The sequence below is a fragment of the Hydra vulgaris genome, chromosome 13 (assembly GCF_038396675.1).
Source record: "Hydra vulgaris chromosome 13, alternate assembly HydraT2T_AEP".
In the NCBI taxonomy this organism is placed as follows: Eukaryota; Metazoa; Cnidaria; class Hydrozoa; order Anthoathecata; family Hydridae; genus Hydra; species Hydra vulgaris.
The window spans coordinates 15,444,737-15,458,482 of NC_088932.1; the positions used below are offsets into that span (position 1 = coordinate 15,444,737).

Sequence of the window (13,746 nt, forward strand, 5' to 3'; positions counted from 1 at the left end):
TAGCTCCGAATATGTAAAGAATTATTTAAAACCGTTATACGGATTCCTAATTATCCCAGTAGGCATGCGTCGTCCAGAAGACGTCCGTCGGATGTCTTATTGATGTCTGGACGTCCGTGAGAAGTCTGAAGGACGTTTTCCAGATAATGCGTGCCCACTGAGATGTATTACATTATTGGGGTTCAGTAATTGGAAAAGGACTATATTGTAAATCCTCAATATACTCACTTTTAGGTTTTCTCCGGTAGGGGCGACAACATAGAGATACACAAAACTAATGCCCCACTCCTTGCAAGGTTTCTTTAATGTTCCTTACAATAAAAAATTAATTATTTACTGTGGATTAAGTTCTACATTTCGTTTCCAGATTATCTGAAACTAAGTTTTATATTATTTAAAAGTCTACTAAATAACTCATTGCAGCATTGAACTCAGGGTTCATAGCAACAACATATTATGCTGATGGTATTTCCAGCATATTATGCTGATGCTATATTTCCAGCTGCAAACAGTACATCTTTTACTGAAGATGAGCTGCAAGTTTATTAATTAATTCCTGCTTTAGCAGCTACAAATATTGGCTTTTTAGATACTATTTGTCATAGATGTAAACTTTAGTTAAATGAAAGCAATCTTTTTTCCCTTTTCCCAATTTTGATATCAACTTACTTGCTATGAATAACAATTGCTTTTTTTTTTTTTTTTTGCTTAAAGTTTATATTTCACAAACCATAAATTTTGGTATAATTTGGAGGTTTTTTTTGTTTGGTTTTTAATTATTTGTCATTTTATTTACGAGGGCTTATTTAAATATATTACTATTACTATTACTATCATAGCATGGGATGCGATGTCCCAAAAAGGACTTTGATTTGAAAATAACAAAACAATTGCTTCCTCTTAGTTTTTGGTATCCAGTAGATTTAAAAATATAAAAAAGCTTATGGAATATTAATGGGGAAAAAATAAAAACTTTTAGGTTAAAGAACAATAAATTTTTGAACTCGGAGTCCTTAGGTACAATGGCGGCATGGACTCTCGGAGTCCATGCCGCCATTGTACCTAAGGACTTCGAGACTTATTGCAGATCATAAATCAACCAATATATTTAGAGCTTCAGGGCACCAAAGACCATGAAAAAATAAAGATATAAGACAGGAATCCTTTGGGATTCGGCGTCCATAGCATTGCTGTGACCTAGAGTTTAACGTGACTTCTTAGTCACGTTCATTTGGTAGACAATGAATCAACGCGCGTGCAACCTGTAAAAACTAAATATAGTATTGTTTTTTTTATTCAATATTAGAATAAGATTTGTTAGTATTTTTATCAGTTAGAATCAAATATAAAAAATTATTAGCTAAAAAAAAATACGCTATATAAAATTTATTAATTACATGCAAAATAAATTACAAACAAAATAAAAATATATTTCTAAAATTTAACTCCCGCATAAAACCTAAAAAATTAATCAAAGTCAAGTAAAAATGTTTCTAAATAAAACACTTTACAATTTCTAAATTAAATATTTTACACTTTCTAAATAAAGTACAAACTTTCTATATAAATTACTTTATACTTTCTAAATAAAATACAAAACTTTCTAAATAAAATACAAAACTTTTAACTTCATGTAAATTTTTTTGGTTCAATATTAGTACCTAGAACAAAAATTTATATAATAAAACAACATACTTTATTGTAAAATGCACCTTTATTAAAAAATTTTTTAGGGATCATTATTAAAAAATTTCCACAAAACTCAATGTTTTTGCTTGTGACTTTCTTTTATATTTATATTTACTGTAACTAGCAGGGCCGTGGAGTTGGAGTCGGAGTCGTGGAGTCGGAAAAGCGACATTTTTAGCGGAGTCAGAGTTGCTAAACAAAATCGCGACACCGACACTAATAGTAAAACTTCTCGGTATTGCACGTGCATGTAAAAAATATTTAGCCTTCAAAGAATTTTTTATTTATTTAGCATAAACAATTTTTTTTAAATCATCGTGGAATATTTTTTAAAGAATTCAAAGAATTTTTCAAAAATTTTGCGATGGAGTCGGAGCTGGAGTTGGAGTCGGAGTCGCACTCTGAAAATTTCAACAATTGGAGTCGGAGTTGGTACATTTTTTTTTACGACTCAACACTCCTGGTAACTAGTAAAACAAAACGTTGCAAATGTAAAGTGTTAGGCTAAATCATCATTTCAACTTCTGAGACTAATCTCTTTCCAAAAAATCTATATGGTACCAAACAAAATAAATAGTTACTAATAAAACTCTAATTACATTCCTGGTACACATACCATCATCAAAATGATACATACAATTTCTATATGTTATTATTCGATGTAAAGCATCCGCAAAAAATAGGTAGAGATAAATTGATACTACATTAAAAAATAAGTCATTTGTCTAATCCACTATGCATTTTATAAAATAATTGATTAGGTGAGATATGGACATCTGAAACTAATCGATATGGTCATCTAAAACTACTTATAATTTTCAAAGTTGCAACATAGAAGCAGGTTATAAAAATGTTGGTATTATTTGCAGTGCTGTTACACAATTAAGATAAAAATTTAAATGCAATTTTAAGTACATAATATACTAGAGAGTATGTGGCTATACCCTTTACACTTTTGATGGTGGATAAATCTTGGTCTTGAAGATCAACATACCAAACAAGTTATCCTATTTGTTAAACACTAAAGTTTTACTAAATGTTGTTGAGATTATCTGAGTTTTTTTCAACTCAAGATCAAACAAAATTAAATTCTTTGGCTGATTTAATAGCATTCTTAAAACCATGAAATGCCTGACTTCTTGTAAGTGTTAAAGTCTTAGAATCCATATAATCGTTATATGCCGAGGCTGGTTTATATACAAGTGAAAGAAAAAATAAAATCAATATTGTTTGATATCTGGGTAATTGATAATTGACAGTTTTTTAAACTTCCAGAGAGTTTTATATTTCTAGCTTTACTATTAATAACCAATTTCAAAATTTAATTATTTCACACGTTTTTATACTATTAATATTGATGACGAAGCAATTTTTTTGACGTTTATAATAACTAGCTTTAAGGAGTACTTCTTTGTTTATTGTTTATTGTTTATTGTTTACAACGAACAGAATGTATTATTCAATTTCCTTCTTTATTCAGTCTATTAAGTTACATCTGTGACAGTATACATCGGTAAAGATCTAAGTTTATATAACAATTTTGATTTGCCAAACTAAAAAAAAATTTATACAAATGATACTCATCGGATAAACGAGTTGATCAACGTCCATCAAAAGTGAATTACAAATTTTCTAGACTGCATTTAAAAACAATTCCTAACCTTTTTACTAAAGTAAAAGTTTTAAACGAAATAATGTCTTCATCAAAACATAAACAAATCAAGCTTTAGCTTCTTTTGGTATAGCTTTTATTAAGTTTAAAAAATCGTTGTAATTGGTTAAATTGTTTTTCTTCTAAATTCGAAATATCTTTAAAACTGATTCCTTCTTTTTTGTCTTTTCAAAAAGTTCCTAAAATGTAAAATTAATAATGATAGTAGAAACAGTTAAAACATTAATTCGTTGTTTGAATTTAATTTTAATTTTAATTTTTTTTTAATTTATTCACCCTTGAAACTCTTTACTTAAGTTCAAATTATCTTTTCCCTAATACAGTTTTTAAAGGTGTATTTGTGTTTGCATTGCTGGGCAATATAATATTTTAAACGTGAAATAATTTGAATTAAACAAAAACTTTTGTTCTCACGATCTGGAAAAAATGTTAAGTTTTTACGGAATTATCATTGCGAATTTAACACTCAAATACAATGCAAACTTCTGCTGATGTTTTTAAAGCATATGACTATTTATTAGAAAAATGACAATTGCGCAAGTATTTCTAAAAGAGCAACAATTCCAACAAGCAAGAATTTCTACCATTAATTTCACCTTAGTTATTTGCATAAAGAGCATAATGTGCATAATGTTTGGTCTGCTTGTTACATGCTAATGAACTTCCATTTAGAAAATGTTTCTCCGTTCTGGATGGTGGACGTTCAACAGGCCTAGCTACATCAACAGGTAAAATAGAAATTGAGCTAGATTTTGATCCAAAAGAATTAGTTATTGTAAATTTTAAACGTATACCTGGTAAAGTTGAGGATGTAAGTGTTGATGTTAAGAAAGACTTGAGCTCTAATCTGATATGACTTCTCAAAGGTTGCTTAGCTTAGAGTAGGAATACGCTGCTTGGGATCAAATATTGTTCCCACAGACTGCTATGCCAGAAAATCTCCATCACGCAAGGTGGGTAGCAAAGGTTAATCGTATTTTAAGTTTTGACATGTCTAAGGAGAATCGTTCAAAACCATTGCATAGAATTACAAGAATGTAAATATTTATGCGCTATCGTGATTCAACTAAATGCGTCATTCTACCTACCTTGACGGAGCAAAAAAATATCTAGGAAGCAGTGCTATAAATTAGGAAAGGAAGTCTGGAAAATTATTGAACCAATGTTGCAAAATAACTGTTAATTTGTTCAGCCTGAGAAAATCTTTCTTGGAGGAGTTAGAGATGAAAATGTAGCAATTCGTCAGTTTTCGTATGCCGAAATAATTGACGCATGAGCTACATTACAAAGTAGTGAGAAACTTGTCTTTGATAAATCAAGCATCAAGCTTGTTCCGGAAGCTTCGTCATTTATAAAGATGATTGACTGGTCTGTTGCTATTGCAACACCATCACCACTTTTATCAATTGTTTTTTATTATGATCTTGATCATTTTCACTTAAATCTATCGTTTTTATCACGGAAAACTGCAGAAGCGCATTTAACCAGAAATTTCGTTTTCCTTCTACTTCGCAAATTTTGCTACTCTAGCCAGAGCCAGCATTGAGTCTTCTTGGATTTGATCTAGAACTCTAACCACTGCTCCACGGCTGCACTAACATTATGTAATCATTTGATTATATAAATGAATAACAATAAAATAATAATAAAATAATTAAAAAATAATAAAAGTTAGAGATTAAATCAACAATCACAGTAGTGATAAAGTAATTCAGAAGCACTAAAACAGTTGGGTTTCTGTTCAAAAAAGCATTTACTTTCTAAAGCATTACTAATTCTGTTTTTTTTATGTTTTTAAAGAGTTTGAGTTATTAATCACAGACAAGTTATTCCAAATCTGAGGTACAGTATCATACAGAAAGATTTTGATTACAAGAAAATTCTTCGTCGACAATGTATTAGTTTTTTTTACTTTTTATTTTTATGGTTATTAAGGTGCTCTCAGAAGTCCTTACGGTCTTCTAATCACAGAGCACCGTGGAAGAGTGTTAAACTAGGAAGCTAACGCCTCCTTCCTTACCAATATTATTTACTGGGCTAGAGCCGGTATTGAACTTCGGACCTTTTGATTATGAGCCAGCACACTAACCACTGTACCACGACTGCACAATTCTAGTTGGCAACCATCTGGCAATGCTTTGTCTTTGATTTTGTATTTCTAGTGTTTAAAAAAGATATGCAAAAATTTGTTTGATAAACTTTTGTATGCTATAATAGATATCGTATAGGTTATTCTTTGATAGACTGGTAACCAATGAAAAGATTTCAGCTATTTTTTTGATTTCAGACCAAAAAGAGCATTTCTCTTTTTCAAACCATTCAGGATAAGTTATTTTGATTTTGTTGAAGTTTTTTAAGAACTTTTTCCCTTAAAACAACCGTAATAATAGTCAATCCGCAAGTTAAGCATTTTAAAAGCGTTTGTGCTTGCGGCTTCTTTGGACGGATGCGTCAAAGACAATGATTGAAGTTGATGCAGGATTTAACGGTAATGTTTATAAGTCGGCTCATAGAGAGTATTGTTTCAGAGAAGATAGTTTTTTAATCATCTATAAGTTACAAATAAAATATATAAACGAAATACAAATGTAAATACCATGTATGACTGTTTGTAGTACAAACTGTTCAAAAAAAGAACATTTTTGTTATCTACAATGTAGCAATATATATATATATATATATATATATATATATATATATATATATATATATATATATATATATATATATATGTATTTAATATTATTCCAGTATATATTCCAGTAACAATATATATATATATATATATATATATATATATATATATATATATATATATATATATATATATATATATATATATATATATATATATATATATATATATATATATATATAAATATATATATATATATATATATATATATTTAATATTATTCAGTTTTTCTTAAAACGGTACAGTATAGTTTGGTAGAAATAATTATGCAAAACTTTAGTAAAAATAATTATGCAAAACATTTAAAAACTGAAGCTTTCAAAAGTAAGTTATAATTACTTATTGCCTAATAATAATTATTAACACGTGTTATTAAAAACTTACTATTAAATCCCAAAGTTTTTTTATGTCAAGCTTATGACGATTACTTGTATTGATATGGTTTAATACGTCTTGATGTTGTTAGTCTGTTTCGTCTCAGTATTAACCATTTCTTGTCGTGATACAATCTGTGACAATACTGTTTTAAGATCTGCTTGTTGTACTACAAAAGTATGGCTTTGTTATACTAACTTCTTGTCGTGATACAATCTGTTTTAATACTCTTGAATTAAATTCAAATTTGCGAAAACTATCCTCACATTATTGACTTTTGCTTTTTATATGTATGCCGTGTAATATATAAGAATTTTTTTTTTTTTTTTTTTTTTTTTTTTTTTTTACATTATTTCTTTTATAACTTCTTTTTTTAACGTTTTTATTTTTTCAATTATTTTTATTTTATTTTCTATTTTTATAATTTTAATATTCTGCTTACATACATACATATATTTGTAATATCATAATACTTTTAGAAATACATACAAAAATATTTTTTTATGTTTTTCTTGCGTTGAAAGTTTTGTTAAAAGAAATATATAATATAAAAAAATAAACTTACGTAATCAGTGTAAGTCTACATTAAAAAATATAGTAAAAAGTAAAGTAAATTAAAAAGTAAAGTAAAAAGTGCATAGTTTAGGTTAAAAACAGTTTAAAGTAAATATGTGTGTATATTTGTGTTTTTGTAGGGAGGAATGAGGGGAGGGGGGAAGGGTTTGGGGATAAAAAAGGTACATAGTTTAAAAAAAACACTGTGCTTTATATCATACTTAATAAACAGATTTTCGAAATATGAGAAAAGAATTGAGTTTAGAACAGGGATTGTTGACTGATTCAAAAATTTAAAAAAATTACAAACTCATTAATCAAGTTAATTCGATCGGAAATACTTTCACTTGTAAACGCCACATAATCTTTTTGGTAAATATTTGCAAACGTTTCACCATTTTTTAAACGTAAGCATTTGCGAAGAAAATTACTGTCTCAAGGTACTGTTTGTTAAAATATTTATTAAAAGAGTGTTTTCTGTGATTAACAAAAATTAAAAAACAAAAAAATCTTTATTAAAGAAATATGAAATAAAAAATATTTAAAAATAAAAATTTAAAAAAGTTTCTGACTAAACAATGAAACTTAGAGAAGCTTCAAGTGTATTTAATAGTAGTTAATAATTGTTTTATATATAATCCCACCAAAAATGTTTTGCATGTAGGTTTTAACATCTCGATGATTGCGTTTTGAGTTCTTTTAAACAGTAAATTTCTGTATTAAAAACGAATGGCTGCTAGATCACTCCAGAAAAACAAAAACAATTTATCATTAAGCTTTTATTTTTGATTTTTGCATATTATGGCTCATTTACTCAAAATTTACTCATATTTTGGCTCATTTACTCAAAGTTTTTGCGTAGTTCAAAAATTGTGCTGGTTTTTCCATTCAAGAAATCAATTCCATTCAAGAAATCAACAAATCAAAAAAAGAATTAAGAACAATAAAAATTCATGAATGATTACGAGTCTTCAGAAATACCTTTAATCAGATCACTTTCCAATATAGTAATGTACATCTCTTTTAAAAACAGTTATGAACTTAGCTAAATGGATTTTTATATACTGATGATCATTCTTTCGTAAAAACTGTTTTTAATGCTATCATGCCAAACAATGAATCACTTTAAACAAAAGCAAAACTGATAAACTTCCGGAAATAAAACTCTGTTATCTCTACCAGTTTTATCTCCTTAAATGATTAAAACCTACGCAGTACCAGCAACAAAAAAAAATAAACCTTAGAAAAAATGCACGACAATGATTTTTGAAAAAGATAACAGCAAGACCACAGCAAACACATCAATGTTGAAAAAAACGTTGAAATATTTTTAGAAGTCCTAGTTTACAAAAACAAAATAGAAAAAGAAAAGAAAATCTTGAACAGAGTAGAAACAAACAAAGAAAAAACACCAGAGGCGATTCTGCGAGAGAGGGGTTGTCATACCTTCCCTAAAGTAAGCAATTTTCAAGTTATAGTCGGTATTTTGAGGAATATAGTTGGCTAGTTTGGTATTTGACACATTTGAGTCGGGTAAATTTTAGTTTTAGGGATCATTTTTTTCTTCAGAAAGCAGTCGCTACTTTTTACGGTGTTTACCAGTGTTGGTTAGCAATCAGGAGTGAGAAGATTAATAAGGGTTCATCTTATTTTTGTATGAAATCTGTATTACCTGTTGCTATACTTAACAGATCTTTCGAAAAAATCAATTAAAATATCAAGAATATCTTGAAGGTGGAGATACATTATGTTTAAATGAGATTCAATGTAGCAAACCCCTATAAAGTGCATTTTGGTATATCATCTCTAAAACTGGAATATATTGAACATGTTCAATAACGGTTCGAAACACAAATTTATAAAAAAATACTTAAAATACAAATATAAGGCAGAGGTAAATTCACTAAAAACTATATTAGCTCTATGCAAATCTTCTACAACCTTGCAACTAGATCTAAATATGGGAATCTTTTTTTCAATGAAGAAAGCATTTTACGCCATACTCTTCTATTAACACTATCTTTACCTTCAAAATATTTGTCGCTTTTTTTGTTCAAAAAGCTTGTTGCTTTTTTTGTTCAAACAAAAAGTGTAGTTGGTGTAAGATACAGGATTCTAAATGAAAAGAAATCTTTTTATATTTAGTCTATCATTTTAATTACTTGATCAAAGTTCTTATTAAATGACTTTAGTATACGCAAGTTACCTAGTTTTAATATTTAATCCAAACACTTATTTTTTGGAACTTTTTTTCCACTAATACTGTTTTAAAGCTAATTTAAAAAACTTTCAAGCTTTTTCGTTGTTGAAACTTTCGGATTAGCCTATATTAGAAAACAGTACTATTTCGGAAAGCGGATAAGTTAAAACTTTTAATTTTTAATGTTTTTCTATTTTAATAACTTGTTTACTGATTTAAATTTAATGTAATAAATTTTTTTAATTGAAGACATTTTTTTAAAAAAAGAGTTTAAAACAAAATAAATGAGATAAAATTTATCAAAAATTTGAAGATTACAAACTTTATAGATTCTGTGTTCAATAAAAAAATTAGACATTCTGTTTAATAATAAAATAAATTTAAAATTTTTTTTATTATAAATAGTATATAAATGAAAAACTTATATTTAGAGTAGTGTATTAATAATCATTAGCTTAATAAATAAATATAACGCGTTAATAATCAAAAGATTATTTGCTGAGTTTTCCATCAATAAATCAAAAAAAAAAAAACGTTCTTTATAAATCGCAAGGTTTGAATTATCTTGTTTTATCTCCACATTTTTGAGCTTAAAGATAAAACTATTAAAAAAGAACAACCTCTAGGAGACATATGAAAAGGTTTTTATTGCTTATGTTTTCTCTGCAACTTTTATGAGCTTTAGTATAGTAAAAAAAGTTTTATTTTGAGGTACACGACACAACCAATAACTAAATTTTTTCAAAAAGTGGAGATAAAACAAAATAATTCTAACCTAGCAGTATACCATTTATATAGTTTACATGAATAAGGGCTGGCAATATTGCCTTTTGACGACTCGAATTTAACTGAAAGACGAATTTGGACTTTTAAACCGAATTTATCCGAAATCTCAACATAGACTGTTAAACCGCATTCAACTGAAAACAGATTTTGGACTTTAAAACTGCATTCAACTGAAAGTTAAAGTCAGACTTTCAAATCGAATTTAAATGTCTTATCACACATTTTGATTGATAATATATGCCATAATATAATCATTCTAATTAACTTAGCATAAACTAATGTTTATATTATATGTATTATGTTTACAATATTATTAATCAAAAAACTATGCTAAACATTTACCTGTTTTTACATTTAAGATTTCTTGAGAGCAACATACAAGATTTATTAAGTGATAAATAAAGTTTATTAGGCGATAAATAAATAAGATTTCGTACTTAACAAATACTTTTTTGTTTATGATTCTGTAAGAGACCTTTATTTATAATTTATCATATAATTTAAAATTGTTTTTTTCTTTTATTTGATAAAAGTCAGCAACTTTCAAATTTTACTGAGAGTTAAATGAAATTTTGCAATGAAATGTTATGCTAATGAAATGAAATGTTACCGAATTTACCCAAGGAAATCTTGAAAACATATGCGAAATCGTGAACGAATTTTTATTTCAAATTCGGCACCGAAATCAAAGCCAAAGTCAACTTCGCCTTTCAGTAAACAATCAGAGATTTAACAAATATTCTTCGGTCCTTATACATGAATGAAGTTATGATAGTTTAATTACTAACTTAAATTCATAGAAATTATTGCAAAAATATAAATAAACAACTATCGTTTGATGTCTTGACAAAGTGAAAAAAGCTACTATGTATTTGATCTACACGTGCCAAATAAACTCAGACAGTTAAATTTAAAACATAAAGAATAAATCTTCTTTCTTTGTCAAAACTAAATTATATCCAAAATTGGATTCGTTCTTGTTCCGGCATTTTTTCTTGCATTAACACAAATAATACCTTTTAAAAAAAGTACAAACATTTAATAATTACGCAAAGAATGTTGTATTTGCTTAAAAAACGTATTATACAAAAAAAAAAAAACACAAAAAAAAACAAACCGCACGCACAAAGAATAATTATAAATAGAATTTAAAATATATGTTTATATTATACTAACTGTTTATTTAAAGTTACTAAATTTCTAAAAATTTAAATAGTTTATTTAAAGTTACTAAATTTCTGAAGGATCTAAATTTGTTGAAGATCTAAATTAGTCTTTCGAAAGTTGGATTTTGAAAGCTTCAAAACTTAATAATCGAAAGTTTTTTGATATTATAACTAGCTTTTAGTAAAAAAGTAAATAACTTTTTAATTCTATTGAAGCATCATTAAGATAGCATCTTTATTTCCAATAATAGACTTAATTGTAAAGGCAATAAAAATAATAAATAAAAAAACAAATCTTAAAAGCATAAAACACATAATTAAATTGAATTTAAAGCGAAATTATGGAAATAATTAAAACTAACAAAAAAAAAATAAAAAAAAAATAAAGTTATGTTTGTGAGAAAATTACGCTACTAAAAGTTCCATAATAAGCAACCTAGAAATTAGTAAAAATTAAAAAATGGAACTTACTTCCATAAATCGCATCACGCAATATGTGGACGACCACTTAGTACAGAACACGGTAGAAAAACATTTTATTAGAAATTTCACGCCTCCTTATATACCAATTTTGCATCTCTAGCTAGAGCCAGCAGAGGCAATTTTATATTGAAAATGACCTTCTTTAGGGAGTATTCCACCCTTCCAAAGAAGGTGATTTTCAAGATATAGTCGGTTTTTGACGACTTATTAGCATCTTGAAAACATCGACTTATTAACATCTTAATAACGACTTATTAACATCTTGATTATTAACATCTTGAAAACCAACGAAACTTAGGAAAAGTTTGGAAAAAAATGAGTGAACTCAAGAAAATGCTACATTCATATGTAAATACATTCATATTTATATATTCATTTCTTACTCTCTCTCTCTTTATAGTTGGGTAGTAAGGTATTTTACACCATTTAGTTGGAATTTTAGTTTTGGAGACTTTTTATTTTTATTTTATACCAGTTGGTACTTTTTCAGGGTTCACCACCCCCTTATTTTATTCCTAGAATTGCCTCTGAGAGCCAGTATTAAACATCAGACTTCTTGGTTCTGAGCTAGAACTCTAACCACTGCGTTGCGGTTGCTCTAAACAATTATGTAAGCATTTGATTATATAAATGATAACAAGTAAGTAGATGGTTGTTTTATTGAAATTTAAGACAAAAAATATTTAATAGAAGTCAAAATTAACAAAAGTTATTCAAGTTCATTAAACATATATGTTATAAATAACTACGCACACAACTAACAAATATAAAGCGGGAACAAGATGATGCACTCATGTTGCTTATTAAGTTATTACTATCTAATATTTAAAGCTGTTATTCGAAACATCTTAAAAACCAACAAAACGTAGAAAAAGTTTGGAAATAAATGAATTCAAGAAAATCAACAAAAATTATTCAGATTAAGTAGCTATTTACTAAAAAAATGATGTACGCTTCGTTTTTTTTAAAAACTTTTAACTTGTTGATTTCTTGCACTCATAACTTAAATGCAAATAACTTTTTTAATTCTATTTTAATTTTTGAAGATTTTTTGCTATGTTTTACACCGTCAGGTTGCCATAGGGGTTATATTATGCATAGAAAGCGTGATAAAAATAACATTGTTAAACTTAAGTGTTAAAAAATAAGTGCACTTATTAAAGGATTATTCATAAAGCAGTATTTCAAAACAATAAAAAATATCAAGATATGTAATATGAAATACCTTACTTATGCAAGATCAAAGAAATCACGAAAATTGTGGTAAAAAATATGTGTGTAGATAAATAGTGAGCCCCATCATCTGTAAGACACAACTTGTTATAGAAAGGGTTTTTACAATTAGAGTTTTTAAATTAGAAAAATTAGAAAAAAATTGTGTTTTGACTTTGATTTGCATGATGATAATGCAAATAGAAGACCTGTGGCAGAGCTTCTGAATCCAAAAGTATACCATTAAAACAGTCAAACTTCTTTGTCCAGTAATGGTTTTGGGAGTAATCAAAGCACAAGGTCAATGTGGCACGTTTAAAAAAAAAAAAAAAGTCAATGCAGAAAAGTATTTATGCGTGTTGAAAGATGAAGTGAGACTACATATGATAATTACCGAAACCAATTTATTTCAGCAAGATTTAGTATTATGTCACACTGCTAAAATAGTTAAGAAGGGGGTTAATGTTAATAGTATTAAATTATTATCCAATTGGCCCTCAGTTTCACCCAATCCTAATGGTATTGAGAACTACTAAATAATATGAAGAAGAAAGTTGCAGCAGATCAGTCAAAATCAGAAGAACATCTCCAAAAAGTTCTAAAAATTACACTAGAAATTTGTAAAACATCAAAGAGAATACAAGAATTGCTTGATATTACGTGACATCTGACCAAGTAATAAAATATATTATTCGAGTCATTTAAAATGTATTTATGCTATAATTTGGTGTTTTAACTATTATTATATTGAGATTTAACAACTACAAATAATTTTTAACAATTGTTTATCGTTTATTTCACATTTTCATTGCATTTTTTTTATAAGCAATTTACACTGCAAAATTTAAGTTAATTTTTTTGACTTTCTCTTAGTTTTTCAGACACTACTGTATGTTATAAAAGACTATACACA

General features: G+C 27.3%; 1 long non-coding RNA gene across 1 annotated transcript; it reads right to left on the bottom strand.

Moving 5' to 3' along the window:
- Window positions 1–1,695: 1,695 nt before the first annotated feature.
- Window positions 1,696–6,845, bottom strand: LOC136089380 (uncharacterized). Its single transcript, XR_010643000.1, has 3 exons — window positions 6,441–6,845; window positions 3,351–3,540; window positions 1,696–3,242 (listed from the first exon to the last, which is right to left on the bottom strand). It is a non-coding gene; the product is annotated as an uncharacterized LOC136089380 (long non-coding RNA).
- Window positions 6,846–13,746: the final 6,901 nt, after the last annotated feature.